Here is a 6,483-nt window from a genome sequence, read left to right as displayed (position 1 = left end):
CAGTATTAATAACACATCTTAAGAGCTGCTAACGATATAAGATACACAAATGGCTGGTGGCAACTGATCAGATGAAACTGAGTTACGAGAGTTCTACGATCATTGATGGCACCCAAATTAAGAAGTTATCAATCCCTCAATACAATGAGAATATGTTGAGAGATGTTCTTGTAGAAATGATCATCATTGATGAGATACCTTTTACCACGGCTGACAAGGCAGGCTTCCACAAATTTGTGCACACTTTAGAGCCACGATTTTTCATGCCTTCATGATATACTATGATGCGCGATTGTTTGTAAAGGCATGCCAAGGGAAAGACAGCGATGAAGGATATGTTTGTTGCCACTGGCCAAAGAGTATCATTTACGATTGATACATGGACCTCTATAGAGAATGTGGGATACATGTGTATCACAATCTACTTTATTGACAGTGAGTGGATGTTGTAGAAGCGGATTATTAGTTTCAAAGAAATTGTTGATCACAAGGGGTCATTCATTGGCAAAAAGATGGATGATTGTATAAGGTATTAGGGATCAAAAAAGTGCTTTGTATCACGGTTGACAATTCCAGTGTGAATACACTGCCATTAATTGGTTCAGGCAGAATACGACAGTAAATGAGGATATCATTCGTGAGGAACTAGTTTATCCATGTTCGATGTTGTGCCCATATCATCAACCTTATAGTTTTTTAGGGGTTCAAGGAGGTTGATGATTCCATTATTAAAATCCAGAACCTTGTGAGATATGTGAGGGCTTCCCCCAATGGCTCTGCCAGTTTAAGGCAATAGCCAAACAATTTGAGATCCCATCTTCCAGTATGTTGCAACTGGACGTTCTGACTCGATGGAACTCTATATACATGATGTTGGATGTACTGTAGAAGTACCAAATAGTGTTCGAGCGGATGGGGGTCGAGGATGAGGGCATGAGGTATGCTTTGTTGGAGTCAATTGGGGGGGAGAAAGGGTCTCGGTGCACCGGACGCAGTTGATTGGGCCAATATTAGATATTTTGTTCGATTTTTAAACTTATTTTATGACATAACTATGCGGATATCTGTGACAAAATATCCTACTACGATCATGTACTTCGAGGAGCTCTCAGGGCTTTATGACCACTTGCAACAGAGTTGTGTAAATAGTGTGGATTTGTTTAATGCAATGACTATGAGGATGAAATACAAATATAACAAATATTGAGGAAAGTGGAGAAGATAAATAGATTATTATTTGTGACTGCGATCCTTGACCCCCGATATAAGTTGGCAATTGTAGAAGTTTGGATTAGGGACGTTCTCGGTGATGGGGACGCTAATTTGTTTATTAGATCATTTAAATGTGATATTGATAATTTATATAGTCATTACAACATCAGTGGTCAGTCTTCAACCGAATGTGGTAGCTCCTCATGCCCGACCGGCTTGATATCTTCTTGGGATGACACACATGCACAAAGTTCAAATTTATTGCGGCTACAATGGTATCATCAAAACCGTGGATCGAGGAATATTATGCAGTGTAAGTTTGAGGTTGAGCATTACTTTATGGAAGATGTCGAGGCACCTAGTGATACATTTCAGATATTAACTTGGTCGAAGGTGAATTCTGGAAAGTTTCCAGTCCTTTCCCAAATTGCTAGGGATGTACTAACCATTCTTATCACTACAGTTGCCTTTAAGTCGGCGTTTAGCATCGAAGGTCGTGTTTTGGATGCTTATTTTCGACCATCGTCGAGACCCTCGTTTGCACATAGAACTGGTTAAGTTCAACACCCAGTGGAGTAGATACCATTGATGCCAAGAGCTATAGGCTTGAATCAGGTAACTTTATGATTTTAAATGATTTTTTACATAATTTTAATGTTTTCATTATTTAATTTATAATTTATATGATTTTATAGACATAGCTGTGAACCCCAAACTGATTGCGGATGATTGAGACAGACGCACCGTGGGATGACCCTTTTATTTGTGAGAAACTCAATTTTAGAAATTACCATCATGCAAAACTCGTCAGAGTTAGAGGTAGAGGTGAGTTCATAATGTGTCCTATTTTATGTCATATATCACTTGGCTAATGGTTTAGAAATCAATATTTAAATGACTAAAGAAAATATTGTGCATCTGATCAATAAAACTTCTTGCAGAAAAATTAAAAATCACTATCGAGTCATCGACTCAAATGCATGGACTGTTAAGACTGATGTGGGGGATTTCGGCTATTTCATATTTGAATAAAATCTATGACATTATTAATATTTTGGTGCTGAAAATTTAAATTTATTGTGATTTGTAGTTTAAATTTAAATTTATCTTTTGCAATTTGTAGTTTGAGTCATTGTATTTAAATTTTAGCCTTTTAACTTATTTTTACAGTACTTTAGATTTTCTTAATTATTTTTTTACATTATTTTATTTTTTTAAAATATTTTTAAACAAGGGTGGGCCAATCTAAATCTTAAATTAGGCCGTGGGCCTAGGCTCAATCTGAGTAGAAATGGGATGCTACTCCAATCGAAGTCAGAGTCAGAGCAGCTTTTTACCTTTGACCCTAGTCAGAGTCGGAGGTAAGAGGTGGGCATTCCGACTCCGTCCTAGTTCGAGCCCACCCCTAAGTTAGACCTATTCAAATGAATAGTGAGGCTTTAGAGTTTTGCAAAAATAAAATCCATGACTTGCTTGCTAAAATGATTATTACTTATTAGGCATAGTAAATCACCACGGTCCTGTGCTGCTTTCTATGTTCTAAAAAATACTGAGATTGAAATGATTATTAGGCATAACATTTCTCGCCTAGTTATTAATTACAAACCTCTAAATAAGGTACTATAATGGATTAGGTATCTCATTCCCAATAAGCATGACTTGATCCATAGACTTAGTGATGCTTCAGTTTTCTCTAAGTTTGATATGAAATCTGGTTTCTGGAAAATCTAGATTAGTAAGAGTGATAGATACAAAAATGTTTTTACCATTCCCTTGGGATATTATGAGTGGAATGTTATGCTTTTTGGTCTTAAGAATGCGCCTAGTGAATTCTAGAATATCATGAATGATATTTTCAGTTCATTTAGTCATTTTACCATTGTTTATATTCATGATATCATTATCTACTCCAAATCTATTGATGAACATTGTAAACATTTGTATTCATTTCTGGAAGTCATCAAAAGAAATAGTCTTCTTGTCTCTGCTAAGAAAATTAAATTATTTCAAACCAAGTCTTGGTATTCCTACTATTAAATCTTTCAAAATTGTTGAAATTGATGCCTCCGATATTGAGTATGGTGACATTCTGAGACAAATTATTTTATCAGGTTAATTTGAAAAAATTGTTCGCTTCCATTTTGGAGCCTAAAATAGTGCACAAAGTAACTATAGTACTATTAAGAAAGAAATTTAGGTTCATTTGAATAAATTGTTCGCTTCCATTCTGGAGCATAGAATAGTGCACAAAGTAACTATAGTACTATTAAGAAAAAAAATTATATATAGTACAATGTATTTCTAAATTTCAAAGTGATTTATTAAATCATGAATTTCTATTACGTATTGATTGCAAAAGTGGTAAATATATATTAGGAAAAGATGTTGAGAATATCGCTTCAAAACATATTTTTGCTCCTTGACAAGCTATTTTAAGTGTTTTTTATTTTGATATTGAATACAGTAAGGGTTCCCAAATGTTATGCTTGATTTTCTTACTCGTGAATTTCTGAATAATCATGACAAGCAGAAAAGATAAGCAAGTTTTACATGTTCTTGTCTGTAACACCCCACCTAATTACCTATTAGGATTAACCCTTAATCTCCCTTAGAATGAGCTTATAATACTATATTATATTTTTGGCTTTATATTTATTATTATAATTATCTTATTGTTTTTTTTCCCTCAAGGGAGTTAGTTAGATTTGTTTTACCTATTAAACTATGGCACTTAGCGTCATTAGTGGTTAAGCTTAAGGGCTAAGTATAGATGGTTTAGTAAGTAAGCCCGTTAGTGCTACACTTAAGGCACTTAAACCATTAGAATGTTATGGACTAGGACTTAGAAGCCTTGAACCAAGCCTTATAGGAGTTTAAGTTTTTGTGGGATACCCTTAGAAACATTTGGCCCAAGTGTGAGGAAGGCATAAGGCCTTTTGAGCCTAACTTGGTGTTAGCTTTGACCCATGACCCCATTTATGATAAGACAAGCTTTTCAAGCCTCATCTTTGTGGATCCTGAGGCCTCTCATGACCTATTAAAATCCGGAATCAAGGCCTCCCATCTAGCCACACCCGAAGGCCATAAACCATGCAACTCCCACTCATGGTCTTTTTAAGCCTAACACGGCCCAAAGCATTGTCTTGCATTTTATTTGAAGCCTACATACACCATAAGATTGGTTTCCCTCAAGTGCAAGTAGTACCCCACGGCCCTTAGGACTCCCAATTATCCATAATTAAGCATCTAACTTGAGTTAAGGACATTAATCAACTTATCCACGATTAGTGATCTTTAAACCATGTTTTGAGCTTAATTTTCATCTTAATATTTTTAGCCATTTTGATATAAAATTTACTTGTTTTATTATTCAGTTGCATCATTCTTAGATCATATTAGAACTCTAGATAAATCTCCACACATGTCATTAAGGGTAATGATCTGTCACAACCCTAAACCCACACTAATCAGCACACGTGTACTCTTGTGTCCATTAGATTGAGCAGCCCCTAGCCCAAGCTTTTTTTAATTTTTTCTCAAGGTCATTATTGTCTTTTAACACCTCAAAATACCCATTTCAATGCAGACTTAGTGGTGGATGAAGTTGGTTCCAAGAACCAAACCAAAAACACAAAAACCAACTACACCTAAACACTAGTTGGATGGAAACCGAATGCCCTACAATTTGGTTTTATTTTTTACTCTCAAATGACCCACACCCTCATGCCATCTCCATCACCATCTAATCCCCAAGAGACCCTCATATTCATTATGGGAAATTGTCCGAAAAATTTTCCCACTAAAAATAGCACAAAACCGATGGCATCAAACCACCACCACTCGGCAACACCCTTCCATTCACCTCTTCCATTTGAGCTGCCACTTTATCATCACTTGGCAGCCAATCTCCCACCTTCCACAAGCTGGAAAAGCCATCCAAGAGTGATCACTCATGACCTACATAAATCAGCTATGAGAGAGGAAAAAAGGGTGAGTCAAAAAATGATCAAAACTGTCCAAAATTCCAGCCTTGAACCCGACGACTACTATGCATGATGTCATAAACTAATTTTTTTCCTTCTAATGATGCATCATGGCAGCACCTATACCCTTTCCAGCACCTAAAAGTGAAGAAAATCATTTGATTTGGGTCACTATTCACCTGCACAAGGTGATGCAACCAAGCTGGAGTTCAAATCTCCTTCTCCACCACCCACTTCATCCAATCACCTTGGAACAAGGCCAGCATACTTTCCCCCATAGACTCCTATAAATACCTCCCTCACCCTCACATTTCCTTCACACCAGTTCTCCAAGCCACCTCGTGAGCATTGAGAGCCTTCTTCTTCTAGAAAGTCTAGAGTGAATCTGAAAGGTGTGTTCTTGAGTGTTCTTGGGAGTTCTGGAGTGTTCATGTGTTGGGAGCTTTAGAGGGCCACAAAGATTGTAAGTTTTCTTGCCCTCAATCTTAGTTTGCATGTTAGGTTTTTCTTTCAAGTGTTAAGTGATTTTTGGTTGAGTTTAGAAAATGTTACCATACTTAAATCAAAACCGAGTCCATTAAGTTTGGATTAAGTGTATAAATTGTTTTAAGTAGGAATTTTAGCTATGGCATGTCTTAGCATATTTTGGCATTGTTTATTAATGTATTAGAATGATCATTGAGGTTTGATTTTGAGTTATAAGCATGTCATGATAGGTTTTAATTCAATTTTGAAATGATCATCAAAGCATGCATGGGTTTTGATTAAGTTTGTGATTAAGGCATGAAGTCTTGATTTTATCACCTAGGCTAGAATGAAATGCATTTAGAAAAACCTTCTTATTGGTATAAGAAAGAAAATACATGATTTGGGTGAATTTTGAAGCTAGAAGCATGATAGCTTGATTAATTGATGATTAATGAAGATTAAGGTTTTTAGCCATGATTAAGTATTGGGATGAACTTGTTCACCTAAGTTTAAGCTTTTGACATGTCATTAATGGTTATAGTAATTATTTGCAGTTAAAGAAATTGAATATGCATGCATTTATAAGGGTCAACAGTTGAAAGTACACTTAAGCATCAACTAGAGTGCATGATACGGGTTAAGTGTATTTGGACTAATTCCACTTTGATTTTTGGAACTTTACGGGCATAGATGACTTTAGAGCATAAAATACATGAGGTTTGTGAATTTTGGCAGAATTTTGAGTTTGTTTGTAAATAGTGAAAAATAAGGGTTTTAGTGGCAATTTTGGAAAAATTAGGGATATTTTTGTAAATACACA

The sequence above is a fragment of the Juglans microcarpa x Juglans regia genome, chromosome 6D, assembly GCF_004785595.1.
Source record: "Juglans microcarpa x Juglans regia isolate MS1-56 chromosome 6D, Jm3101_v1.0, whole genome shotgun sequence".
NCBI classification, from domain to species: domain Eukaryota; kingdom Viridiplantae; phylum Streptophyta; class Magnoliopsida; order Fagales; family Juglandaceae; genus Juglans; species Juglans microcarpa x Juglans regia.
The sequence above is the reverse complement of the archived record's forward strand: the minus strand, read 5'-3'. Positions refer to the sequence as shown.